The sequence below is a fragment of the Schistocerca serialis genome, chromosome 5, assembly GCF_023864345.2.
Source record: "Schistocerca serialis cubense isolate TAMUIC-IGC-003099 chromosome 5, iqSchSeri2.2, whole genome shotgun sequence".
NCBI classification, from domain to species: domain Eukaryota; kingdom Metazoa; phylum Arthropoda; class Insecta; order Orthoptera; family Acrididae; genus Schistocerca; species Schistocerca serialis.
Genome location: NC_064642.1, coordinates 542,122,061 through 542,131,497, shown reverse-complemented (window position 1 = coordinate 542,131,497; position 9,437 = coordinate 542,122,061). Strand labels below are relative to the sequence as shown.

At 45.3% G+C, this 9,437-nt stretch overlaps 1 non-coding gene across 1 annotated transcript; it reads left to right on the top strand.

Annotated features, from left to right (window-relative positions):
• Positions 1-6,415: 6,415 nt before the first annotated feature.
• Trnaa-cgc (transfer RNA alanine (anticodon CGC)) lies at positions 6,416-6,488 on the top strand. Its single transcript has one exon. It is a non-coding gene; the product is annotated as a tRNA-Ala (tRNA).
• Positions 6,489-9,437: the final 2,949 nt, after the last annotated feature.

Sequence of the window (9,437 nt, the reverse complement as noted above, 5' to 3'; positions counted from 1 at the left end):
GAGGCATTTACCCGCTGGGATATTCCATGCACTGTATACCACGAACCCATCGCGACCAAATATTAGTAAGTTTTATAATATTTTCTTGGTAATCGACTCTCACTAAATGGGATCACACTATCATTATGAAATATTTGGCCGAGCGGCTCTAAGCGCTTCAGTCTGGAACCGAGCAACCGCTACGGTCGCAGGTTCGAATCCTGCCTCGGGCATGGATGTGTGTGATTTCCTTAGCTTAGTTAGGTTCAAGTAGTTCTAAGTTCTAGGGAACTGATGACCTCAGAAGTTAAGTCCCATTGTGATCAGAGCCATTATTAAATATTGTATTTCTTCCGTAGGCCAGTCCGAAGATGCCTAAATAAAGGTGAAGCGCGTCATTGGGAAATAATTTAAAAAAAGATAAAATGAATTTCACACTGCTACCAAGACTGCTAGTTTTTTCATATAATACATACTGGTTGCTGTACCGACCTCTTTGTCCGCTCTCGGTAGCTGAGTGGTCAGCTCGACAGAATGTCACTCCTACGGGCCCAGGTTCGATTACCAGCTGGGTCGGAGATTTTCTCCGCTCAGGGACTGGGAGTTGTGTTGTCCTCATCATCATTTCATTCGCATCGACGCGCAAGTCGCCGAAGTGGCGTCAGATCGAAAGACTTGCACCCGGTGAACGGTCTACCCGACGGGAGGCTCTAGTCACTCGACCGACCTCTTTATGAACTGGAAAAAATTACAACGATGTATAAACTAAAATACTACTGGAAACACATTTTTACTTGCGAGGGCCTACGTGCCGGCCAGCCTGTATGTTGTTTTCAGGATGTTTTCCGCAGGTAACTGCGTAAAGACTGAGCCGGTTACCAAGTCCCGCCCCAGATGCACGTTACGCAAACATTCAGAAAACGATCTCACACTGAACATAAGCCTTACTCTCGGAGCAGTCAAGTGAGGTACGCGAATTCCTTTCCGGAGGGGTGAGTGGAGCGGGAGAGGGGGGGGGGGGGAGGGGAGGGAGGAGTGGTGTCACGAAATGCATCCTGCCGCCACTGTCACTAACATTGCATAAAACCACACAACAAAGCCAACACGTAGGCGAACGGGACAGGGCAAGGATGAAGAAGATGGTCTGTAACTATGCAATAAATTACAAAACATCTCAAAATCAGTTAAGGACATTATCAGGATGATCCCTGGGAAGAGAACACGGGACACTTTTCTTCCATATACACTACATCTACATCTACACTCCGCAAGCCACCGTAAGGAGCGTGGCGAACGGTACCCTGTACCACTACTTGTCATTTTTCCCCTACTGTTCCACTAGCAAATAGAGCGTCTGTATGCCTCCGTATAAGTCCTAATTCATATATTTTATCTTCTTGGTCCTTACGCCCATTGTATGTTGTCGGCAGCAGACTCTTTCGGCACTCAGCTTCAAATGCCGGTTTTCTAAATTTTATCAATAGTGTCGCCTTCCCTCCAGGGATTCCCATTTGATGTTTCGAAACATCTCCGTTAAGTGTTGTTCTAATCCACCGGTAACGAATCTAGCAGCCCGCCCCTGAATTGCTTCGATGTCTTCCTTCAGTCCGAGCTGGTACGGATCCCAAACCTCGAGCGGTACTCCAGAATAAATCGCTCTAGCGTCCCATATGCGGCCTCCTTTACAGGTGAACCACTCTTTCCTAAAATTTTCCCAATAAACCCAAGTCGACCATTCGCCTTCCCCATCACAGTTCTGACATGCTGGTTCCACCTCACATCGTTTTGGACGTTACGCCCAGATATTTAAACGACGTGACTGTGTTATGCACGTGGTCGTGCGGTAGCGTTCTCGCTTCCCGCGCCCGAGTTCCCGGGTTCGATTCCCGGGGGGTCAGGGATTTCCTCTGCCTCGTGATGACTGGGTGTTGTGTGATGTCCTTAGGTTAGTTAGGTTTAAGTAGTTCTAAGTTCTAGGGGACTGATGACCTCAGATGTTAAGTCCCATAGTGGTCAGAGCCATTTGAACCATTTTTTTGAACGAGGCCTTTGGGATCCAGCACGGCGTTCCGTATTACCCTCCTGAATCCGCCGATTCCATATTCTGCTAAGTCGCGACACGATAAACCGCAATCGCGCTAGGCTACAATCCCACCTTTACCAAAGTCGGAAACGTGATGGTACGCATTTCTCCTCCTTACACGAGGCATCACAACAACGTTTCACCATGCAAAGCCGGTCAACTGCTGTTTGTGTATGAGAAATTGGTTGGAAACTTTCCTCATGTCAGCACGTTGTAGGTGTCGCCACCGGCGCCAACCTTGTGTGAATGCTCTGAGAGGCTAATCATTTGCATATCATAGCATCTTCTTCCCGTCGGTTAAATTTCGCGTCTGTAGCACGCCATCTTCGTGGTGTAGCATTTTTACTGGCCAGTCACCTGCGCTTTTTTCATGTTGTTGGGTCTTTGTGCTGGGCGAGAGATTCACGATAAATGCTAGCTAGATAAGGGGCCAATGCCCTAGAGTGCTCTTTGTAAAATCGAACTGGGATCGCATCCTAAGCTGGTGATTTAGTTGCTTTCAAATCTTCCAGTTGTTTATGTACGCCAGGAATGCTTATTATTATGTCGTCCATACGGGAGTCTGTCCGATGCTCAAATAACGGAATGTGTGTACGATTCTCCTGTGTGAACGATTTCTTGAACGAGAAATTTAAAACATCGGCTTACCGGCTCCAAGCTTGTGCTCTGTCCTTAATTCCGTCGTCGCAACCGGATGTTAATCCCTAAGTTTTCTTTTTCCTTCTTCTATGTTTCTGATATCATCTCTCTATCAGCCACTCGGCGATCGTCTAAAAAAAATGGCCTTGGGCACTATGGGACTTAACATCTGAGGTCATCAGTCCCCTAGAACTTAGAATTACTTACATCTAACTAACCAAAGGACTTCACACACATCCATGCGCGAGGCAGGATTCAAACCCGCGACCGTAGCACCCGCGCGGTTCCGGACTGAAGCGCCTAAAACCGCTCGGCCACCGCCGATCGTCTCATTCTTTTCTTAAAGCCTAGCAACGAAATTTTTAGATCCGTCCATCATCCATTCGCTTTGTAATTAATGACATGTTGAAACCTACTTATTTTTATTTAAAGTGACATTAAGACGAGCCCTTACTAATAACGTAGAGCCATAAATCCGCAACTAACATGAATACATTACGATTGCGGTCGTTGGTTGCCCAGCAATCCAGGTCCATGGTATCATATTACGTCTGAGCTGTTTTTTAACTTCGTATGCAATAAACAGATCTTTGTGCAATGTTTGTCCATTTAGCTTCCATGGCTGAACGACGTAACAAGTGATATGCACTAAACTATGTCACTGCATCAGCGTTGCCATCGTCATAATAGGCAAAAACAATACAGCACCATCTTGCAAAATACGCACATTTTTAACTGTCAAAGCGGCTGCTTGTTACACCCGCCCATATCGTGTCAGGACTGTGCCCACAACTGCCCGCATTCAACTGAGGCTGCTTCGTGTATTCCTGTGGCTTGAGAGTCACTCCCAAGACGTCACACAAGCCTTACGTCACAATTACGATGTGTCTTACGAAACAAATTAAAGTTCATACAATTTTAAGTTGTGCTGACGATCAGTTATATGGGAATTCGTTGCTTCTCAATGATGTACGGACTCCTACATAAAAAAAATGGTTCAAATGGCTCTGAGCACTATAGGACTGAGGTCATCAGTCCCCTAGAACTTAGAACTACTTAAACATAACTAACTTAAGGACATCACACACATCCATGCCCGAGGCAGGATTCGAACCTGCGACCGTAGCAGTCGCGCGGTTCCGGACGGAAGCGCCTAGAACCGCTCGGCCACCGCGACCGGCCGACTCCTTCATAAGCTACCGGTTTTGTTCACATTGCAAATCGTGTTTATGATATATCGATTGAAGGTGGCTAAAAGGGGGATGGAATGGCTAAATAAGAGACAAAAAACAGCTAGACAAATGCTTAAATAAAAGTCAAAGAAGAAGTAAAAACATTAATCAAACAGAATGTTATTTTGGTGGATGTTAAACGATTCCCTTTGATCGCAGGATTGCGAAATTGAAACTGGATTTTGGGTAAGTAATGTATTACGAGTATCACCGATGATTTAATTAATTAATAATAATTACAACATATTTTAAGTAGAACTAATTATCAGAGTCGAGATCTTTGATCTTGCGTTTCGCTCGAAATATCTCAACTGCTTCAAAAGACTTTGTCGTGCAGATCATTTGGCGAATCTTCGAGATGGGTGGTGGGGCTGGGAAGGAGGGATATATGCAGAATGTTTCACTAAACATGTTTGCCTCTGCAAGTTACGAAGTAATAGGCGACGGAAATATTTATTGCGGTAGGTCACCATAAAAAACGTTACACTCTCTGCGGAGCTATGAACATAGTTTATTGTATTATTATCCGAACGGATACAGTACAAAGATACAATTTTTTAAATGGAACAATAGTTGTTTCTATCATGCACTGGAATCATTAACACCAGTTGTGTATACATCAGTTTAAATTACATTCCTAACACTTTTAGTTTGGGAGCTACAACCCTTAAAAGTTTCAGGGGCAGATACCACACACGCTGCGCATAACACAATGCGCTTTCTAAATGTAGTGCGGCTAAGTTGTAACGTCGCCGGTGTCACGGAACAAGAAGCTTCCTCGATGCGCTGTTAGACTGCCTGCTGTCGCCGCACACAGCCGTATACCCGACAGTTCGAACCACACAAAAAAACGGGGCTCAATATACCACAGTTACTGACATCGGATGAAGATGGCTTTCACGAACAACGAGTTCATTGACATGGGGCTGATGCTCGGCGAGTGCCGACAGGATGCCACTGAAGCAGCCATATCGTACGCTGTGAGATATCCTAGGCGAAGAGCTCCGGCAGCCATTACGGTAGGGTAATTCCAAATCCGATTATAAATATGTTAATGTTAAATAGGTGAAATCATTTTGCTAATCCTGATACTAGAACTATTGCTCCAATTACGTGCCGAACGACGACGACCGGGAAACAGGCAGCTTGGTAATGCGCCGCAGTAACAGACGAAGAACTGCAAGGAGACGGAGGTGTTTGTTTTAGCTGCAGTACACCACGATCCTCATGTCAGCTTACCAGCCGTTGCTGGTGTCAGTCTCACATCTGTGTGGCGTATAGTACACGGCCACAGGTTTCACCCGTACTGCTTGTCACTGACCCAGGAGCTGCATGGGAATGATTTCCGTGCGAGAGTTACATTCTGTGAATGGGCCTTGCGTAATTTCACGCTGCAGTCTTTACAAGGTGTTGTTCGCTGATGAATCCACGTTCACAAATTATGATACAATGAATCGCCGTAACGTGCACTACTGGGCCGCAGACAATCCTCGGTGGGTATGACCTGTCGACCAACCACGTAGGTGTTCTATTAAAGTGTGGTGTTGATTTCTTGGGGATGAAATCATCGGTCCACACTACTTCCCAGGTACAATGACAGGTGGGTTATATCGCGCGTCAGTTTGGGTGGTCTCCTTGAACATGTGTGTTTACACACGAGAGTCCATATGTGGAGGCAGCATGATGATCACCCAGCCCATTCTGCGCGTGCCGTTGTGGAAGAACCAAACAACAGGTTTGCAGAAAGTGGTTGGGGCACCATGGTCCTCATTCATGGCCCGCAAGGTCGCCAGATTTAGCACCATTAGATTTCTTTTTTGGGGATAGCTAAAGGATCGTGTTTATGTCAGTGAGCCCATATCCCCAGTTCATCTAAAACGGCGCATCGAGGATACATGTTGCTCCGTGACACCATCGATGTTACATCTCGTCCGCAGATCCTTTAGAAAGCACATTGCATTGTGCATTCAGGGACATGGACAAACATTTGAACATCTCATTTAAATCAACTTCCCACCGCCAGAACATCCATCACACATCACACAGCCATGTATTATGTACAGCGTGTGGTATCTGTCCCTGAAACTATGAAGGGTTCTAGAATGAGATTTTCACTCTGCAGCGGAGTGTGCGCTGATATGAAACTTCCTGACAGATTAAAACTGTGTGCCGGGCCGAGACTCGAACTCGGGAAGGGTTGTAGCTCCGAAACTAAAAGTGTTAGGAATGTAATTTAAACTGATGTATACACAGCTGGTATTACTGAGTCCAGTGCATGATGGAAACAACTATTGTTCCATTTAAAAAATTGTATCTTTTTACTGTATCCGTTTGGATAATAATACAATAAAATATGTTCATAGCTCCGCAGACAGTGTAACGTTTCTTATGGTGACCTACCGCAATAAATATTTCCGTCGCCTATTACTTCGTAACTTACAGAGGCAAACACATTTAGTGAAACACCCTGTACATTGTACCGAGCGAGGTGGTGCAATGGTTAGCACACTGGACTCGCATTCGGGAGGATGACGGTTCAAACCCGTCTCCTGCCATCCTGCTTTAGGTTTTCCGTGATTTCCCTAAATCATTTACAGCAAATGCCGGGATGGTTCCTTTCAAAGGGCACGGCTGATTTCCTTCCGCATCCTTCCCTAATTCGAGCTTGTCCTCCGTCTCTAACGACCTCGTTGTCGACGGGACGTTAAACACTAAACTACTACTCCTGCTCTATATAATTTTTTCTACGTAAATTTTCATTGTAGTACTGAAGTACCAACTGTTGTCACCTACGTGCCGAATACAGTCGTCACCTCACTGGAGGATGTTTACTCCCGTAAAATGAGTTTGACCGGCAGCCTCAAACGCACCACTTTTTGAACAATCAGGAGTGTGGGCGACAAACCACATGATAGCTGCAGGACGCAGACAGAGCGTCGTTGCCAAACAAGGTGCTCTCTAGCCTCCAGCTAGACGGGACGTGTACCCTCTCCTCTCTCTCCTGATTGTTTGTTCTGGCATATTCCCATGACCACATTCAGTGGCAAGTGTTCTGTCATTCTGCCCTGGGCGCCACCAATCGTATTCGGTACTGCCTGAATACAGTAAAATTAAGGTACAAAGAAAAATGAAAAAGCAAATACGAGTAAAAAGATCGATACGGGAAGGGGCGGGTAAAAGTGTATGTTATTTTACATCAGAACCAATAATTATTATTTTAGGTTATGCTTTATAAAGAAGTTTTAGGAATAGGTCGAGTATTGGCAATTGATCTCGGATTTACGAAAAGAACGGCGAGTTCAACAGAATCATATCTCAGTGTTTACACGTGAGCTGTCAGTAATGTGGGAAACATAAGATTACTCGTACCTATTCTTTGCTGGATCTTGTAATGGTTCTTTATTTACGTGACCATTACGGCACTCCAACCCCAGCTCTCGATACCAGTAATATCGTACTACTTTTCTGCGAAGTAACAGACATATTTTAGTGACAATATTCACATTTGGTACTATTAATGTATAGGTACTCGGATGTACCGATATATTACAGTGATATGGTTCTTGTGTGTATTCATTTCTGTGAGACTGTCATAACCTTTGACTAACTTGTAACCATTTTGGCGCAAATGCGCACAGAGCAGTCGTTGTTTCACATTGCAGAAGTTAAGTTGTTATTTCGCTTTGTAAAAGAACAGTCAAGTCTTGTGTGGAAATTAAACATAAGAAGATTGATACAAAACTGTTTTCTTGATGTCCGCGGCTCGTGGTCTTGCGGTAGCGTTCTCGCTTCCCGCGCACAGGGTCCCGGGTTCGATTGCCGGCGGGGTCAGGGATTTTCTCTGACTCGTGATGACTGGGTGTTGTGTGTTCTTCATCATCATTGACTCGCAAGTCGCCGAAGTGGCGTCAACTAAAAAGGACTTGCAATTACGGCGGCCGAACTTCCCCGCATGGGGCCTCCCGGCCAACAATGCCATACGATCATTTCATTTCATTTTTTCTTGATGATGTGACAATTAAGAAGTATACAGGGTGTTACAAAAAGGTACGGCCAAACTTTCAGGAAACATTCCTCATAAACAAAGAAAGAAAATATGTTACGTGGACATGTGTCCGGAAACGCTTACTTTCCATGTTAGAGCTCATTTTATTACTTATGTTCAAATCACACTAATCATGGAATGGAAACACACAGCAATAGAACGTATCAGCGTGACTTCAAACACTTTGTTACAGGAAATGTTCAAAATGTCCTCCATTAGCGAGGATACATGCATCCCTCCTCCGTCGCATGGAATCCCTGATGCGCTGATGCAGCCCTGGAGAATGGCGTATTGTATCACAAGCGTCCGCAATACGAGCACGAAGAGTCTCTACATTTGGTACCGGGGTTGCGTAGACAAGAGCTTTCAAATGCCCCCATAAATGAAAGTCAAGAGGGTTGAGGTCAGGAGAGCGTGGAGGCCATGGAATTGGTCCGCCTCTACCAATCCATTGGTCACCGAATCTGTTGTTGAGAAGCGAACGAACACTTCGACTGAAATGTGCAGGAGCTCCATCGTGCGTGAACCACATGTTGCGTCGTACTTGTAAAGGCACATGTTCTACCAGCACAGGTAGAGTATCCCGTATGAAATCATGATAACGTGCTCCATTGAGCGTAGGTGGAAGAAACTAAAATGAGCTCCAACATGGAAATTAGGTGTTTCCGGACACATGTCCACATAACATCATTTCTTTATTTGTGTGTGAGGAATGGTTCCTGAAAGTTTGGCCGTACCTTTTTGTAACACCCCGTATGTGAATTTACAAGAAAGTTTAATAAAAATGTGGATCGTGAACACCAAGTCAAAAATTATTTCTACAATACCATTGTTCTGATCTGGGATTGTTTGATCATTAAGAATTTCCTGAAAAACGCATTTGTTAGGTCTTCAAATATTGCTAAAATACAGATCTGGACCTTCTAGCAGTCAAAGTGGAATCATCATAGAATCAGTAAGATGAGCCATAACAACAACGACGAAATCTACGTGGGAATCCATTCAAGATAAGTGCCAAAATTAATAACTTTTTTACAGTGACTTCATTATTTCCATTCTGACGTTACCAGCCACAGTCAATAAATTCGTTGTTGCCCGATAAAGCGAACATATGCTGCGTGAGCAACGTTATTAATCTGATGTCTAACCTACTTTGCAAGTGGTGGTATTGTTAGAATCTGAAGGAAGGAAGCTAACTTCTGGACTCGGCTGGCTGAGGTGCTCGGCTCGTGAGTCCTTGGTGAGCTCTGGAAATCGCCGCCTCAGCCATTGGGCACCGTTCCGAGGCCGCCCTAATTGCCTGTGGTCCCGCTGCGACAGCCCGCGGTGCGGTTCGCCACGGCTGCTGCAGCGGACCTCGGCCAGCCCTAATGGCCCGCCATTGTCGTCTGCATTCCCTCGCAGGGATGGGCACTGCTTTGCCTCTCCTCCGCGCAGACGGCACCAGGTTCCGGCGCGA